Source organism: Amphimedon queenslandica, unplaced genomic scaffold (genome assembly GCF_000090795.2).
Source record: "Amphimedon queenslandica unplaced genomic scaffold, v1.1 AMPQUscaffold_13177, whole genome shotgun sequence".
Classification (NCBI taxonomy): domain Eukaryota; kingdom Metazoa; phylum Porifera; class Demospongiae; order Haplosclerida; family Niphatidae; genus Amphimedon; species Amphimedon queenslandica.
Window position 1 is genome coordinate 25,943 of NW_003546587.1, and position 9,780 is coordinate 35,722.

The window sequence follows — 9,780 nt, forward strand, 5'->3', positions numbered from 1 at the left end:
TATAATGGCAAGTATCTGTGTTTGAGAGGAGGCAATGAACATCGCCTTCTTCGTTTTTCTCAATTTACTCGTGAAACTGCAACAGCTGATGGCAAAAAAAGAGCATGTTACATATACACAAAACAAGGGTCGAAAAATCACGGTGGAGGAATGGGTCAATTGCATCTTGATAACAAAGTTGTGCATCACTTTGAGGTTTCGGAGGAAGGCTCTCGAGATTATGTTCATATACTTGACCAGTACTTTGAGAAAGTTCCTAGAGAAGGTATAGAAAAAGATAACTTCTATGTATACTCATTATCAAGTATAGTCAAAGGAAAGCCCTGGTTTAATTCTGTTCCAATTAGAAAGAATAAGTTATCTTCAATGGTTAAGGATATGTGTGCTGCTGGGAGTATTGACGGCAATAAAACAAACCATAGTCTTCGATCATTTGGTGTAACGACAATGTTTAAGAAAAGCGTACCTCAGAAATTGATTCAGGAGAGGTCTGGCCATCGATCGTTAACGGCATTAAGAGTATATGAAAAGAGTAAAAATGAACAGTTACTAGAAACATCTCGACTGCTATGTGATGGTGATGTCAAAGATGACGATAGAAACGAGGATGAAAGCAAAGATGGTCCTAAAGTGAACCCGGCTATGTTCAGTGGATGCTCCTTCAGCAATTGCACATTTAAACTTGATTAACAATTTTGACATTCACAGCAAAGCAATCATTTATTCAATCATTTGTGACCATAATTGACAAAAGGTACCTTATGGCGGGTAGTGAAATTTGTCTTTAGAGCCTAAGAAATCCAACTTCCTGAGCCCCATTTATCATAAAATTACTCCACAGGATGCAAAAGTTACCATGAAACTTTTAGAAACAAATGATTGTCTAACAAAGCACTCACAGGTTGATATTTACCATTATAACGATCAATTTTAAAATCCGCCATAAGGGCCCTTTTGTCAATTATGGTCACATTTATTCATGTATTCAATCAATAATTCAGTCTCGTGTATTACTGTTAACCTCAAAACCACAATGTGATAATTACTAAACCACAGTGATACATTAAGCTTTGTAACACTGGCGGCTTCTTTGATACGCCCACTAAGTATTATACAATTGGTATTGAAGATTTATCTGATATGGCAGTGTAAGCACATGTAATATCACCTCTTAATTTTACTACGTGCATTTAGAATGGCAGATGAAGACACCGAACATGTTGATGAACTAACAGCAATTGACAGGGCAAGGAGGTTCTTGGGATTTTGTCAATCAAGCATATTAAGAAAATTGAAGTAAAAGATGAGGCACAGGACACTGAACATATTGTATTGGCAGTTAAAACAATGACAAGATCTCAAAGGCTTACATGGAATGCAGAGGAGAGAGAGGCACTCAAGAAACTGTTTGGCGGAACCATATCCAGTTTCGATGGCAAGAAACCACCCATTGAATACATCAGTCAAACTCTTAAGGAAAACAAGGACACTCCTTCTGGGAAAAGAGCCTGCATGCATGATTGTTTACTGACTCGTATATAGGTTGCTAATATCAGGAATTACGGGAAATATGTACAAATAGCTTTTCAGTTTTAGTAGAAAATGGATTCACTATTTGAGTACAAATTAAAGGAGCATGGACACGGAAGCGCGTCATCTTGATTTTTAGACCAAATAATCAAGATGATGTAGTATTTCAGCTCACATGACAGTGACAAAATGGCGACCGTCAAAGTTCACCTACAAAGAAATAATGCTGGACTGGAGGCTTAGTACTAAGCATCAGAATGCTAGAAATCCTTCAGTAAGTGTATGTATGAAAAGGAATCACTGTGGAGACACTTACAATTGAAGATCCAGAATCCATTGTATCACATGGCTCACAATGCCACACCCTTTGTTGGTCTGTATTCTTGCTTGTGCACGTGAGGCCATAGCATGTATGCACTTCCGTGTCCATGCTCCTTTAAAGGGAGCTTCACTGGAAGTATTGTGCTCAGTATACGTGTGGATGAAATCACACACTCAGTATAAAACAGTATGCTAAATGTGTGATTTCATTCACACGTGATTGGGGTAGGTGAAATGGAGAGCATAAGTATGTCAGTATAATTATCTTGACAATATAGAACAATAAAGTACCTGTAGATGCTCATTGTGTAAAATGATCATTCCACTGAACACTGTAACAATCCAACCAAATCATTTTTGCAGCACACCAAACTACCAGTTCAAAATTTCTTTTCACATCATTAAGTAAAATTGAACAACTGCACCAAAAGCCACCAATATAAGGCTAATTCAAAATGAGCATCTACAGGTACTTTTTTCTATCAAATATTGTTAAATCTCAGCTGTCTTATGTCTTTAAGAATCCTGAGGCATTTACCTTTGCTAATTATGAATCACATCTCTTTCTTTTAGGTAATTTCTGTGAATCAAAGTGCTCTTTGCATTTTGTTTAATGATTAACATACTTTTCTCCAAAGACAAGGAAAAACTTAAAAGCTGAAGTTGTTATGAACCAAGATAAATGACAAGTTGTCCAGGATTTATTCACAAGGTTGCTAGGAAATGACAAATGGTGCTACAATTGGCTCTATGCCTCTCGTAAGTGTGAAGCAAATAAACTGTCCCCATTCATTGTTTGTGAAATGTTGCTTTAAAATGGGATTACAAGAAGTCATAATTTGAAATGACGCTATCCATGCATCTAATAACAAATGGATATTTGATAACTACAGGTTCAAATGCAAAAGAGCTTGCAATGAATTGGTAGTCCCACTTCAAAGAGAACCCTTGAAGATTATGCTGGTTAGCAGTCAGTGCCATTCTGCCATATAATGTGTATCATCAAGAAGACAATAATTTAAATTTATTTCAGGATTTCATTAAGGATTTAACAGGTATAACTATTCATCTATTTTAAACGTTTTTTTTTCAGGGTTTCATTTCAGGCCCTCAGGCTCAGAGCCACCTGCAATGACAACCACTAATAAGATAATTAGGTTATTTTAACTAACTGTACTTCTGTGCCAAATTTTTAACACCATCAATTATTCTTACCACCTGCATTCCTCATAATAATCCTTTGTAATAGAGAGGAACGTACCTTTACTACTGCAGTATTGGCATTGAAATGGACGTCAAAGGTATTTACTTTCTTCAAGATACTTAAGATACATGTATCGATGCTGCTCATATTGACACTTTACTTCTTCATACAGATATTCTCCTTCTCTCTTGTCTTTATTAAAATGAGTAGACGTGTTCTTCAATTGTACTTTCTACCACACTTGATGCAAATGCAAAAGAAATAGCCACTAAGTGGAAATCACAGTTATCAATGAGTGAAAGACAAAAACAAGATAAAGAGCCTCTCTTATAATAAGGCACATCCAGCTTTATATAAGCAGGCAAACCTGGGCAGTGTGCCAATGTTAAAGTGCAATCAAGTAATAGATCACATTGCTATGAGGTAAATTTTAAGGCAGTTCTCGTTCCTAAAAAGGCAGCGAATAGAAGAAAGAAGAGTCCATCTGTTGTAAATAGTAAAGTAAGTTGGTTTATTTTGTTTAATGATTATGGTAGTTATTTAGTTATTAATTTGTGTCCCATTTATGAGTGTGCTGTTCTAGTTCTACTGTTGATACTTTTACGCATACACCATTCTACATTCTTCTCTTCTGTTCTCATTTATTGTATGATAACTTGAGTTTGTCAGTTTAACTTCAACTTGTTACCAGTATTACAACACGTTATGAGCCCAGTTCATGCTCAACGCTGAGAGATTGCTGCTGAATTATTACTGAGACTTAGAAACTACTGCTTACAAAAGAAGGATGGCTGAATCCGACAGATGGTCGATTGACAAGCTGAACTCGTCAAATTGGATGACATGGAAGTTCCAGTTAAAGCATCTTCTTTTATCAAAGGGTCTGTGGGATATTGTTACCGGCAAAGAGGTTCTGAAAGAGAACCCCACGATCGCACAAGAAGCAGAGTTTAGAAGCAGGTCTCAGAAAGCAATCTCCACTATAGTGATGTCTACGGAGTCCTCTCAGCTGTATCTGGTTACCTTGTACAAAAAACCAGTGGGAGCTTGGAAAGCGCTTGGTGATCACTTCGAGGGGGACACGCTGGTGAATAAGTTGATGCTCAAGAAGCAGTACTTCCATATGGAAATGAAGGAAGGGACTAGCATGGAAGAGCACATTAAAAGAATGAAAGAGCTGATGGACAGGTTAGCTGCTCTTAATGCACCCGTAACAGAAGAGGACCAATATTAGAAGAGAAACTATCCCTCATACGATGTAGTATTCCCAGCAGTGTTGTTCTTCAAGTAGCCCTTTCCTGCTTTTCAGAAAAATTACTACCAAAAAGATTGTTAAAGTCATTGGAAACAGCCTTACATCGTGAAAATGAATAAATAGTTTTAAGTTATCACTGTGTTGTAATGTAGATGTTAAAATACCTCTGTTACTTCCGTAATGGCAATATATATTTGTGTAAAAAATTCCAAGGCCAAATTATTTGCTGCTTTTTAGTTAAGGGTACAAAACAAAAGTAATTTTGGAGTCGTTAACATGTGCCTCTGGTCTTTCAGTGATAAGCTATATCACTCATAAAAGGGTCTAGTTACCTTGCTTCTCAAGTTATTCTAATGAATATAAACTTAATTTAAAGAGTGCAGCTGAAATCTCAGAGAAAAAGGTACAAAACAAAATTGACAGTAACAACATCTGCACTTAGCACTTGTGAACGTCATTTTCAATAAGCCAATTTGCAGTATGGTTCATAAAAAGATATCAAGGGAAAGATAAGGTCTTGAATTCTGCAAATGAGCTATAATAAGGAAAGTTTTAAAATCAAGTGTGCCTTTACTGATGACAAACTGCTACAATACACCTCTATATTGTGGTCAAAATATTTCGTGCCATCGACATACCGGATTGGTTGCTAGGATACACATCATATGCCTGTAATAATTTGCGTGGTTTCCTATCCCTTTCCTTTTAACTCTAATATCTATGCTATTATGCTGTACTAATGGTAATTTGATAGTTTTCTTATCATAAAATACAAATTGCTCTCAGGAAATAGTTTGTGATTATTGCAAAGATCTATAGTTGAGGACATAGAAAAGCATGTCAAAAAGCATCGGAAACTCAGCAGGTTGGAGAGAGTCATGCTGATTAGGAGAAGCAAAACAAAGTGGTACTTTATTAATTTTCTTTGTCAATTAGTACATATTATCTTTCTTAAATTTAGTGTCAAGAAATCTGCGTTATCCACGGACCATTTCCCAGATTCAAACACTGATGGTAAGCTTATGTCAATACAAGTATGTGCATTCACATATTGCTCTGCAGAAGGAAGTATTGACTCTCAGCTGACAAATGGTGAATTTTTAATAGCAGTATACATGTACATAAAAGTATTTTTGTTGCAGATGATATTGATGTCCCAACAGACAAAGGTAAAGCACCAAATGCATTGTACATGTAGTCTAACAATGACTATTCAGGGAAAGATTCACAATGTTTAACGTCACTTACGACAGAGTGTAAGCTGGTGTACATGTATATGTTTACTTTATCTATTGCTGTACAGCAGCAGTTTCAGACCGTCCATCTGAAGGAGGTAAATATTTTTTATCATACATAAAGTGTTAATGTACATCAGGAGACAAGAGAGTCTCACACGATACTAAAGGTAAACTTGTAAACAACATGTACATGTACATGTAGTTTATTGTACATTTATAGCATCTAAAGACTGTTTCCCAGCTTCAGACACAAATAGTAAGCCACTTTTTATACAAATACATGTACGTACAATCATGTATTGCTCTACAGAAGGAAAGATGGCCTCACATAATAGAGAAGGTAAATTTCATGAAACATCAACACATGTGCAATATACATTTAAAGCAGATGACCAAAAAGTATGCATACATGTCACTCTATGTACTGTTACCACAGAAGAAATAGACATTAAATGTATATACAGTTGGTACAATAGTTATTTCCTACACCTGTATGTACACATTGACATGAATGATACTAAGGCATAGGTGATATTTGTAAATGTGCATCTATTGCAGCATGTACATGTGTATTACAAATTCTTGTTATTACTATAAATTAATAGGCAACTCTCATATAAAGAAACTCAAACCTTTTTCTGCAGAAAGCTAGTTACAGACATTTGTCAATTGTAATTAACGTACCTTAGACCATCAACTACAACGAGCAAGACACCAGTGGCATTGTTAAAGAAAGGAAAAGGAAAGCTGCATGCCAAAACAATATACCGAAACGAGTATGGGAGATCGACACAACTGGACCTTGATACAGTGAATGAGAGCCCTGACTTGAGAAATTATTCTCTGTTAGTAGACAGCTTATTACAGTGTTTATTAATAGAAATTGTTTTTTTCTCTGTAGCTACTTGTCATCAACAACCGGCCTCTCTAAAAAGGAATCCATCGTTAGAGCAGAGATTGCCAACATAGGGAAACTGATGTCTTTCAGTCACACACTAGATTTTAAAAAATCTTGCCGACAAGAAAATGTTCTTGGATTACTAGAACACGTAGCCAAAGACATTGGACTAGGCCCATCGGGCTTAGTTGGTAAGGCAAACTCAATTTCACACCTTCTCAATTATCTCAAAAAAGAAGAGAGCGACAAGGACAATTACTTCAAGTAATATGAATGGTGTTACGTGCATAAAGTTTACATAAATAGGTTGTGTAAGGTTGGGGATAAACTGAAAACATTCATTACAACATGCAACAAGGAGAGGAAGAGGCTTGAGAGAGAAAAAATAGATATGAGACTTGAAGGGGGAGTAGAAGACTATGGCAATGAGGTGTTCCAGTTCTTAGAGGGAAAGAAAGTGAATGAGAAAGTGGAAGAAATAATGAAAGACGATGTAATCGACAAAGATCAAACAATTATTTTGAGAAGAGTGGCAATGTGCAGGTCAGTTACATTGCTAGCGCCAATTTTAGGTACAAATTCTGCATCAAATTAGGCTGATGTATGGCAACTTCCAGAGATCTGGCACTATTAAAAACATTGAGAGGAGAGAATTCAATGAGAGGCTTCAATTTGAAAGGTACGATGTCATTCTTGTCAAAAATTATAAGACTAATGAATGGTATGGCTCGGCAAAAGTAGTATGTGAGAAAGACTCGGTATTGATTGTGGAGAAGTAAGTAAAGAAATATATGTGAAAAGTGTAAAAACATGTATATGTAGATATCTTGAGTATGCTCCTGAGAGTACATACTTGTTTGTCACTAAAAATGGAAACCAAATAGCTAATCCACATAGGGAATTGGACAACCTTTGTTCCCAAATCGGCCACAAAAAAATAACCATATCACCAACGGAACACTGAAAGCAATCGGCTTCAAGGGTGGAGCTTGATAAGGATGAACAAATGACCATAAAGCTGTCACAAATGATGGATCATTCGATAGATACCCATAAAGCAAAGTACACTTTCGTGAACACTGCCAAGGAAGCAATTGGTGCTTACCAGTCATTAAAAGATTGGCAACAGAGCCAAAAAGTAAGAGAAGACAAAGGTAAAGAGGAAGATCTGCAAGTGAAAAGACAATGAAAATGGACAGCCACTGAGATGGATGAACTTGAAATGGTTATATCCAGAAAGAAAATGAAATTCACAAAACTGAACGAGGTCAAGGAGGAATTCAAAGACAATGAAGTCCTTAAGCAAAGGACATTTAAGAATATTTTAGACAAATTAAGACAAGTACAAAAATGAACTACTTGTATTTTACTGTTATAATTATATAAAAGATGAATTGTCAAAAAATGAGCAAACAAAGTACATGTAAGAACAATATCTTGCAAAGAGTCTAAATACTACTCTAGAAGTTTTATTGAACAACAACATCTCATGGTCCCTCATTGCTAATGTTCATAGTAAACTCCAATGATATTAGAGTTAAATTATAACCTTTAGTATTGATGACAGGAATGAGTACACTCAAATGCTATAAGATTCACTTTGTAGCATAGATATTTAGAGTAACTACTAGCAAGCCTGATGTAAAAGGCTAAGGCAGTGGGTTAATGCTCTGTTCACTGCTGTGTGTATATGCATAAGCATATAAGTACTGAGGAATAGCTCAAATGATATCAGATTCACTTTGTAGCATAGATAACCATTGTTATTGATGTCATTAATGTGTAAATGTAGTTTGGAGTCCCTACTAGCAAACCTGAGGTCGCAGGCTATGGCAGTGGGTCTATGCCATATACACTGCTGTGTGTATATGCATAAGTATGTATGTATTCAGGAAAGGCTCAAATGATATCAGATTCACTTTGAAGCAAAGATAAGCATTGATATTGATGTCATTAATGTGTACATGTAATTTAGAGTCCCTACTACAAAGCCTGAGGTCACAGGCTAAGGCTGTGGGTCTACCCACTATTCACTGCTGTGTATATATGATTAAGTATGTGTATATATGATTAAGTATGTATGTGTACAGGATTAGCTCAAATGATATCAGATTCACTTTGTAGCATAGATAACTATTGGTATTGATGCCATTAATGAGTACATGTAGCTTGGAGTCCCTCCTATGAAGACTGAGGTGACTTGCTTATGCCATGTGTCTATGCTCTATGCACTACCGTGAACATAAATAGTCAAATGAAGCAAGGAAAAGGGGAGGAAATCAACAAGCTATATGTCTTAATACTACTCTAAAAAATAATAATAGTGTTTCTAAACAGAACTGGACCATTTCCATTGTCCCTACCTTTTAATATAAAAAAATAAATAATATTTTGGCTTCTTGTAATATGATAAACTACACAAGGGATTAACTCAAATGATATCAGATTTACTTTGTAGCATAGATAACCATTGGTATTGATGTCATTAATAAGCACATGTAGTTTAGAGTCCGTAATACCAAGCCCGAGGTCACAGGCTAAGGCTGTAGGTCTATGCAATATAGACTGCTGTGTGTATATGCATAAGTATGTACATGTATGTTTTCAGAAATAGCTCAAATGGTATCAGATTAACTTTGTAGCATAGATAACCATTGATATTGATGTTTAATGTGTACATGTCTTTTAGAGTCCCTACTAGCAAGCTTGAGGTCAAAGGCTAAGGCAGTGGGTCTATTCTCTATGCACTGCTGTGTGTCTATTCCAATGAAGCAAGGGACAGGAGAGGAAAGGAACATGCTAGATGTCTAAATACTATTCTAAGAAATGAAACTAGTTGTACTTAAGAATATAATGTGGTTTTTAGTAATTGATAGACAATTAATGTTTCATACCAATGCATTAATGTAAACTGTAGCACATGCAAAGAACATGCTTCTACGCCCACTTACAATTATTACACACTGCAATTTTCAAATTGAAACAATAGGCAGCTGCATTTTTCTAGTCACTGGTCAGGTAAGGAGAAACTAAGAAAAGAAGGGAAGAATGGAGAGATTTAAGGTGAGAAATAATGCCTGTTATCTAGGATAAAAGTACTCTCAGTTTACACAAAACATTTGGATCACATTTTGTCAGTGTGTCTTTGTGTAAACAAACTGTTTTCTTAACTTTAAAGGCTTATCAAACTCCTTCGAGGTTGCTAAACCAACATTACATTCTTCCATTTTTTTAGATGACAGCTAGACCAATCAGGACAGTGTGTAATACAAGTTTCAAATGTGTAGCTGAGCAAGAATTGAAGGAAAGCCTTGAAACTCTTGGTAAATTTCTT